The 9,928-nt window shown below is 36.5% G+C and overlaps 1 non-coding gene across 1 annotated transcript; it reads right to left on the minus strand.

The window, feature by feature from the left end:
* Window positions 1-9,578: 9,578 nt before the first annotated feature.
* On the minus strand, window positions 9,579-9,693 carry LOC147825140 (small nucleolar RNA SNORA26). The gene has a single exon (XR_015441419.1). It is a non-coding gene; the product is annotated as a small nucleolar RNA SNORA26 (small nucleolar RNA).
* Window positions 9,694-9,928: the final 235 nt, after the last annotated feature.

Here is a 9,928-nt window from a genome sequence, read left to right on the forward strand (position 1 = left end):
ATTATGTCCATACCCTAATCCCTAAAACCTTAAATGGTAAAAAGCATTGTGTAGATATGATTAAAATAAGTATCTTAAAACAGAGAGATTCTCCTGGATTATTTGGATTAAATGTGATGTGCGAAGCAAGAGGCAATGGTGCTGGCTTTGAGAATGGAGGAAGAGCCCTTAGCCAAGGAATGCATAGAATGCATCTCTAGAAGCTGGGAAAGGCAAAGATCACCTCCTGTGGACTGTCCAGAGGCAGTAGCCCTGCTAATACCTTGATTTGGCCTTGTGAAACTGGTTTTGAACTTCTGACCTCTAGAATTGTAAAAGAATAAATATGTATTGCTGTAAGCCACCACTTTTATATTAATTTGTTACAGCAGCTTAGGAAATTAGTACACAGAATGGCACTAGCCACATTTGAAGGGCAGGCTTCCAAATAGTGCAGTTCTAGGGTCTTCTGCTTGCCAACGAAGCATACTGGTAGATCCCTTGGACCATACATCTTTTGGAATTTAGGCTTCTGAGTAAGATTTGCTACACCTGTCCAACATGAATTTATTGTATAATTGTTTTGCCTAGGACAATCAACACATAAAAAGCTCACCTATCTTCTAAAGCAAAGTATGAGGGCTAGAGTAATTCAAGGCCTTTGACATTGTGCTCCATTGCTTTTCACCAGTCAAGACTGCTTATAAATAAATAGCCTAGTTTCTTTTGTGAAAATTGATACCAAAGAGATGTCTTGGTTCACCTTTCTCTTAGAAACATTATCGAGTCAAATGAAATCATACTTCTCTTGGTAGGTGTGTCACTTAATAAGAATGATGCTGATATCTTAGCTCTGTTTGGTGGGTATATATGGTATATATGCAGGCCAGGCAGGGGCACATCAAAGGCCCGGTATGAGGGTGAATAGATTCACCTCTAATCTTTGCTTCAAAAGGCTCCATACACAATGGCCTTCACAGCAGTCCACTGCAGATTTCAGCCTTATGCCTTACTTGTCTGCACACCTGTGAGGGTGTTATAGAGGCTCACAGTTGTTACCAAAGTGTATGATATGAGGTAAGTGCTGCCTTCCTTGAAAATGCTAAGAGGAAAAACAGTTATAGTAATTACTAAAACACTCCATGTTATACTCTTCAACATTAACACTTTAAAGTAGCTGGGAGGCCGGGGATTTAGCTCAGTGGTTCCACCTCCTGCCTCGCAAGCAGAAGGACCCAAGTTTGATCCCCAGTACCTCAGAAATAAAAAAAAAGCAAATAAATAAAACTAGCTGGGAATGGAGGTTTGCAGTCCACTCACAGGCATTTTTTATTTTCTTGTGTTAAAATACATATAATGTAAAAGATATCCCTTTAATCATTTTGGGCATATAATTCCTTGGCACTAAACAATGTTGTGCAAACACTGCCACTACATTTCCAGAATTCTTTCATCATCTCAAAGTGAAACTCTTCCCATTAAACAAAAACTTTCTACTCCCTTCTCCTCCAACTAGTCTACTCCCTATCTATGAAATTTACTATAAGGGGAATCATACCAGTATTTGTCCTTTTGTGTCTGGCTTATTTCACTCAATGTGATGTTCTTGAAGTTTGTCTATGTGCATGTGTTAGAATACCATTTCTTTTTAAGGCTAAAATAATATTCCATTCTATCATATTTTGTTTATCCATTCATCTATTGATGGCCATTTGGGTTCTTTCCGCCTTTTGCCTATTGTGAATAATGCTGTGATGATCATTAATATCAGGTGCATTCTATTAACAAGTTATACAAACTATGGGAAATAGATTTAAAGTCTTCCCTAAAGTGGTGGTTACAAAATTTGGTCATACATTAGAATTACCTGGGGTTTTAAAAAAAACTCCCAGTAGGGCTGGGGATTTAGCTCAGTGGTTCCAGCACCTGCCTTGCAAGCGCAAGGTCCCGAGTTCAATCCCCAGTACAAAAAAAAAGAAAAAAAACCTCCCAGTATCCTTGCTACACTCCAGACCAATTACCATACATCGGAGTACCCAGGCATCATTACTGTTGGGAAATCTTACCAGGAGATTGAAATGTGCAGTCAAATTTGAGAATTGGTGCCCTAAACAATGCCTGGTAAGTACCATTTTATTCAAGGTTCATTTCCTTTTCCTACTGTCTTTAAAGTTTTCCATACCTTAAAGTCCAATTTATCTGAATCAAATTCATTTTTTAAAAATCTTCCAGCTAAAGCACTTCTAATTTAAGATTAAGGAGAAAAACCTCAGCTCTACCTATCACCTTTTTTTTTTTTGGTACCAGGGATTGAACTGGGGACCTTGTGCTTGTGAGCCAGGTAGCAGAACCACTGAACTAAATCCTCGGCCCAAGAATTTTTAAAACAATTTTTGGTATCAGGGATAGAACTTGGGATCTCGTGCTCGTGAGGCAGGCGGTGGCACCACTGAGCTAAATCCCTGGCCTCTCTACCTATCACTTTTAAGAAAAATGTTTGTTCCTATCACAGGCAAGATAAATACTGATATATATTATATATTCAAATATGGAAAAGATCTTCAATCATGAAACTCTAGACATTTTCTTTTATTACTAAAAATTCTCAATACTATTTAATAGTGCTTTGGAAATTCCATGCTGGTGTGTTAAGTGAGAAAAAGCAACATATGTAGGTGATGCAATCGATAGGCTTAAAAAATCCAAAGGAATTGGCTTACAAAAAACTGTTAGAGGTACAAAAATAAATTAGTGGCAAGAAAAATTAATAATATGATACGTGAATAACTAGTTAAAGCATGAGATCCAATTTATAGCAGCCATAAAAATGGAAACACTTAAAAACAACAAAAGTGATGCAGTATACATTTATTTAATTGTAAATCATATTGCACAGGGCTTCAGAGAATGGTCTATAGAGCCACTTGCTTGGGAAATCACCCTGACTTCCAGCACTGAACATTTGTAGGAACTTGAGAAAGTTACTTAACCTAGGGCTGGGGATTTAGTTCAGTGGTTCCGCCGCCTACCTCGCAAGTGCAAGGTCCCGAGTTCGATCCCCAGTACCAAACAAACAAAGAAACAAAACAAAACAGTTACTTAATCTATATGCCTTAGTTTCTCTAGTAGGAAAATAATAGCACATATCTAATAGTGTTAAAGAGATTACATGAGTTACAAGTGTAAAGTGCTTAAAGCATTTCCTGCCACATTGCAAATACTGTTTCCAGTGCTACTTATTAGGTTCAATACTTGAAGTCTTTTGAGGAGGGAATTGAATATGTGGAGAAGTATAGCATATTCTTAAGAGTGAGACTCTAGGCATAAAAGATGAGTGGAGATAGAAATGAACATTGGATGGCTGTGTGCATAAAGTTCTGAAGCTTGAGACTATTTTATATATCATATTTCTTTAACTTATAAGTCCATGAACATATATAAAGAACTCAGAAAACTTAACACCAAACCCCCAGTCAATAAATGGGCAAGTGAATTGAACAAAAACCTCTCAAAAGAAGTACAAATGGCCAATAACTATACAAAAAAAGTTTAACATCTTTAGTCTTTAGGGAAATGCAAGTAAAAACTACATTGACATTCCCTCTCACTCAGAATGACTACTGTCAAGAACACAAAAATAATAAATGTTGGTGAGAATTCAGGGGAAAAAAGAAATCTTTCTACACTACTGGTGATGATTAAATTGGTATTGCCACCAGGGAAGTCAGTATAGAGTTTGCTCAGAAAACTAAAAACAGAGTTACCATTTGATCCAGCTATATTATTCCTTGGTATATACTTGAAGAAGTTAAATTCAGCATACTATAGGGATACCTGCACAACCATGTTTACTGCAGCACAATTTACAATAGCCAATATATGGAACCAGCCTAGATGCCCATCAACGGATGGATAAACATGGTGTGTGTATATATATATATATATATATACACACACATACATACATGATGGAATATCATTCAGCCATAAAAAACCAAAATTATGTCATTTGCAAGAAATTGGATCAAGCCATGGATTATGATGTTAAGTAAAATAAGACAGACTCAGAAAGACAAGTATCACTTTTGTCCTAAATTGTGGAATGTAAAAACGATGACGTGAAAGTAGAAGGGGGACTATTATTAGACAAGAGAAAGGGAATAAGGAAGAGGAGGAGAAAGTGTCAAAGGTTATATGGGGGATGGAAAAAAGTTTTCATATCACTAAGAGATCATGATGTTGACATGAATTTATTGATGTATAAAGTAGCCCACTGTAGTCTATTAGGTGAAACAGGTTATAAACAGTATATATGGCATTGCCAATTTTTTATTTTCAAAAATGCATTAATTATAAAGATATTAAGAAATCATCTAGAATGGTGTTCACTTAAGTGTATATCTCTGGGAGATGCTGAGTGCTTTTTTTTGTTTAGGAGTATTTTTTATCTTGAGCTGTTATAAAATGTTTCTAAGCTAAGGGAATTAAGAATTGCTACAAGAATGTGAAGTGATGTATATGATAATGAATGTAGTAATCATTTCACAATGTATGGGTATCTCAAAACATGATGATGAATAGCTTAAATGGTTTGTAAATCACACTCAATAAAACTAAGTACATATTCTATTTTCTGTATAATCACAAGAGAATGGCCAGAAGAATAAAAAGTATTCTCCAGTATTCCATCATTCCATCTATGTAACATTAGACGTGAATGAATAACCTATATTAATTAAAGTTAATAAAGTAGTTTTCTTGTTTCCATTTTGAATATAGATTCTCTAAAGTCCAATAATAATAGACCAACTTTTAAAGAAGTGACTACACACACATACACACACACCCATACACACACATCCCTGACAGCTGATTTAACTTTTTTCCCTTTTTTGGTGTGCTAGAGATTGAATCCAGGGCCTCACATATGCTAGGCAAATGCTCTACTACTGAGCTGTACCCCTAGCCCTTGATTTAATTTTTGAAAGCAATGTTTTGGCTGGATATTGTAAAGCTAAAGATACAAAGGCAAATACTGTATTGTGGTTGGGAAATTTGACTCCTATGAAGTACTGGTTAGCAATCTATACTCTACCTAACTATAGACATAGAGTTTAACAAAGAAATGAAACAGTAGGTACATAATAGGGTATAGGATTCTCATCGTCAGGTAAAAGTTAAAAGTAAGAAAGGGTGAAGGTGAGTACGAGACCTGTAGTGGTGACTTGAGAGTTAGAGATATCAGTATAAATTCATTTATTTTAAAAATAAAGTCTAGATATATAGTATTTGTGTATTTATTGATTAATATACATATTGCTGCCTAGCTTTGTCCAACAAGTGGGCAAGTGCAATGACACCCTTGTAGAGTTGCAGTAGTAACAAGCACATTGTACACCCAGATCTTACTTTCTAAAACCATTTCTTAGCCAGGTGTGGTGGCACATGCCTGTAATTCCAACATTCAAAGAGGCTGAGTGAGGCAGCAAGATTGAGAGTTTGAGTCTAGCCTGGGCAATTCAATCTCTAGATAAACAGCTAAAGTAAAGTGGGTGGGCTGGGACACAGCTCAGTGGTAGAATGCCCCTGGGTTCAATCCCATTACTGTGGAGGGAAAAAATAAAAACTCATTTCTCAGTAGAAACACACATGGTTCTATGGAAAAATAATTGGTCCTAGTGCTTGTTAGAAAAAAAATAGCAGGGTAAGCTTGGACTGTATGCACCAGAGGGCGAGGAAGTGCTACAAATTCAAAGCAAGTAAAGGATGAGGGCATGTCAAAACACAACAACAAACAATAAAAACAAGATCAAAAATCAAGTTCAAAGAGTTCTTAAATGTCAAAGCTGGAATAATCTGAGCAACGGTAGAAAAGTATTGGAGTACAATCCAAAAAATAAAATATATAGCCATAAATTCATACTGATATAGGTTATTGAATAAAATCTCCTGTAAGTAGAATTCTAATTAATAAATGTAAAAAGAAATAAAACACTACAGGATCTATTGGCCTTTGATCTACCTAATGAACTTTTGTCAATCAACATATTTTGAGCTTCATTCGAAGTGTAATGATGAAAAAGAGGATTTTTCTCAGCTATAAGATTAATTTCAAATATCAAAAATATTTGTGTCCATCTTTAGCAATTTTCAACTATTTTCTATGACTTTCCATGACCTACAAGCCTTCCATATGGAGGAAGTAGGAAAGCTTCATGTCCTTTATACCAGCATCGTTTGGCTTCCTGGCTCAAAGCCACTCAGTCTACTTGATCAATGTGAACTAATCTTTCCAATAGACATTTTCTAAAATTCATTTCACATTTCCTCTCTGCACTTTACTAGTACTTGACATTGTGAAAAAAGGGTATAGTATACTAGACAAACACCTCACTAGACTGTAGATTCAAATGTCCACAAAAAGTGAGGAAAACACAGATCCCGGTTCAATGGTTTGTAACTTTCTCCCTGAAGGAAATAAAAAGTTTTCAGTAAGTTTTTATGCACACAGAATAGCTACTCAAATTTTACTATTTAAGGCAAATTCAAAAGGAGAAAGCCTTATGTATATGCATACATTAGATTCTTCCACTTTCAAACAAAACCAAGGTTTCCAAATTCCCTTATATATTAACACACTATCTTTTCTAGACAGAAAAAAATCTAAAAAGTATTGCCGAGAGGAAACTTTTCCTCTACCCACCTAGGTTTCAGTGGTTTGGGTCCTGAAAATAAACTAAGTTAGTGAGAAAAATGTTTACTACATGCATGTGAGAACATTCTTAAGGAGTAGCTTTCTGAACAGCCAGAGGTTGTGGGGTGTGGGTGAGTGTTAAGGTTTCAGAGGAAAAGAAGGGAAGGCTCTGATAAGGCTTATTTATACCTTTCAGTTCCCCTGGAGGCCCCAGTGCTTCATCTCGTCCCTTTCAAATTTCCTTGAAGTGGAGTTAGGGCAGCTGAATTTTCAGAAAGACTTATACTGCTCATCAAAGGGAAGTTTAGATAAGGCTTTTTTCCCCCTTGCAGCTGCTGTTTGTTCAGATGTTCTCAAACTAAGTAGTCTTTAGGCTATGCTGATAGGTTGTTAGTCCTCTACTGTCCCATCTGAAAACTGGCATGAAGTTTCATAGGCAAGGAGCTGGCTCTGTTGCTCTGGGTTAAAGGTCAGGAGTTAAGAGATCTAGGAAAACCAAGAGACATTACGTAAAGGTGAAAATTTCCAATGAAGAATGTCATTATATTGTATACCTAAAATATTACCAATAAAATTAACCTAAAAACATTAAATCTCCCCCCAAAAAAGAATGAACATGATACTACTTGTACACAAAGCTTCAGTATAATTCATTGTTTATTCTTTAAAGAATAATACTTGTATGCTAAAAGTTACTGTATTGCAACAGTAACACATTGGTTCCAATTAAAATCATCCCTGTGTGTGAATTTTCTGTGTATTAGAATGTTTTGGCACTTTAAAAGCTTTTTTGGCTAACAGAGACTGGCCACCCTGGAGCAAGCCAATTCTTAAAGATAACAGAGGCCCAGATAGAAGATCATGCTTGATACAGTGGACTTTTGACATAAGAACTCAATTTGTTCCCAAGGGCTGGTTGTAACTCAAGTTGCTCAATTCTCTTGAAAGTCTCTCCTGTACAATTTTAGGCCACACTTTCTTCCAGGCAGATTTCAGTCCATAGACACTGGCCCAGGATCTCTCAACCCCACAAAGGAAAAGATGTTGTAATGTTCATTAAGAACTCTTTAAGGGTTAAATCTGTATCTGAGACCAACTGAAAGCGCGAGCAGTTGGCATTTGGGTCGTAACTCAAGACTTTGGTCCAAGTTAAAACTAAAATTCTAGTCATAAGTATCCATATGCCAGACCAGTTGTAACTTGAGTGTACACTGTATATGCAAACCAACCAATCTAGATCCATTCATTAGGTCCATACATCCCAGGATTCAATATGTACTATGCTTAACTCAACCTAGGGCTAGGTGCTGGACAACTAGGATTACTCCTATAGCCCAAAACTGCTAGAATTATTCAAACTAGCAAATCTTAAACTTTTCCATTACTCTGGTCTTCTGGCTCCTGGCACCCCTCTTTCTTTCCCACATGGGCCTTTATGACATGGCATGATTCATAGTTCTAAGATCTGTGATCTTAAATTATGAAATCCCCCCAACCCAATCTTTCCTCAATCTTTTCTTTGTGGCCTCATCTAATTGACATCTCAGGAGCCCATTTTTGCCTGCTCATTTAGGAGCTTTGTCACCCTATCATTCCGTAAAGTTTCCATACCAGTTTCCTTAGTAAGTTCTGGGGAATGAATACCAATTTCCATAGGAAGAGAAATACCTGAAATAGGGTAGAATTATATGGCCATTGATGATAAGTGTACCCGTAGAACTCAAGAATCTTTGTGACTTCCAAAGTGTGACAATGTTATGGCATGCTCCAAAGTACATGTAGTCAGTGTAACTAGTGGAAGTTTCCTGTTTTGCAAATGTACAAGCTCACATACAGAAATCCAGTTATACTTCTGTGAGAATTTCTTTTTCAGAGCTAAGAGAGAACAAAAGTAATTCTGGATTGTTCAAGGGAATGTCTAAGAGGTCTTTATGTGGTCAGAAACCATCTCTATGGTTGATCTTTAATCATGTGGAATCGAGGAGAGTTCTCTATTGTCTCTAACATCAGGGAACAGTAATAGTGTAACCAGGTTTAGAGCTTTACAGAGGTGCAATATGACAGACTTGGTTTGTCATTGAGTACAGGTACTATCTTATGGGATTGTAAGAGATGACACAGCATGGAAAACGCAAGGTGAATAGGAGACCCTAGTGTAAGGATGTCTTTGTCAATTAGGGTGGCAACTGAGGCTACTGCATATGCACTGGGATGTATCTATACCATAGTGTTCAATTAATGTGAGCTATATGCTTTGGGACTTGAAAGGAAAGACTGTTCTAGAATACCATTATTCCATTATTTTCACGCACACTTTGGTGAAAAGGTGTGTCAAAACTGGGTAAATTAAGAGCAGATTTATGTAGGGGTTGAGAGTGGGCAATGCTAATTTCAATGCTTCAGAGGCCAATGATCTAGTAAAGGCTTCTGTGGTTGTACCTGAGAGGGCATATAAAAACTAGGAAGGAGCATTATCTTTATATTAGGACCCTTTACTCACCAGAATCCATTTGTCATAATAACTACCCATCCACTGAAAGTTTGCACAATTATTTTTCTTCAGAAAAAAAAAGAACAATATTGATTCAAGTTATTTTTGGTTCAGATATTTTAACTACTTATATCCACTGGACTTTGGCTCTGGAAATCTTCAGAACCTCAGTCAGCCTTAAAACAAAACAAAACAAAAAACTTTTCCAGTTGCCCTTTCTTATACCTTTAGATGTTCTCTGAGTTACAGACTTGGAAGGACATAGTTTTTTATAACATTCTGGTGGGTTGTTAAAAATTTCAGTGTTAAATACCAGCACTGTGCTTGATACACTACCAAATCCAAGGATAAATTTGAGTTTACTACTTGTACTTGACAAAAGTGCCTAAAATGCAGTGAAATTTTTTCTGGTTCAGCTGTGACTTCGGACAGGATTCAAAGAGGAATTTCAGTCTCCTATCTGGGTTTTTGGAGGCTTCTTTATCCTTTTGTTAGTATATTTATGCCTGAGACTGCAATTTTTAAAATTTTGCATGAAATTCACGTTACCTAGAAAAATTCAAGGAACAAGAATTTGAAGAGAAAATATGTTTATTATATTTTATTTTTATGTGGCATTCCACAAATGGTGTACTAGGGAAAACCACTACATTGCACAAAGTGCTTGTCTCAGGAGATGCTTCTCATCTCAGGAGGTGGTGACACTTGCTATTCAGCATGCCATTCAACAGAATACTTCACATGTAAGGCAACAAATTTTTTAC

Source organism: Heterocephalus glaber, unplaced genomic scaffold (assembly GCF_053883595.1).
Source record: "Heterocephalus glaber isolate CG9 unplaced genomic scaffold, H.glaber_assembly_v1.0 deba00001509, whole genome shotgun sequence".
Classification (NCBI taxonomy): Eukaryota; Metazoa; Chordata; class Mammalia; order Rodentia; family Bathyergidae; genus Heterocephalus; species Heterocephalus glaber.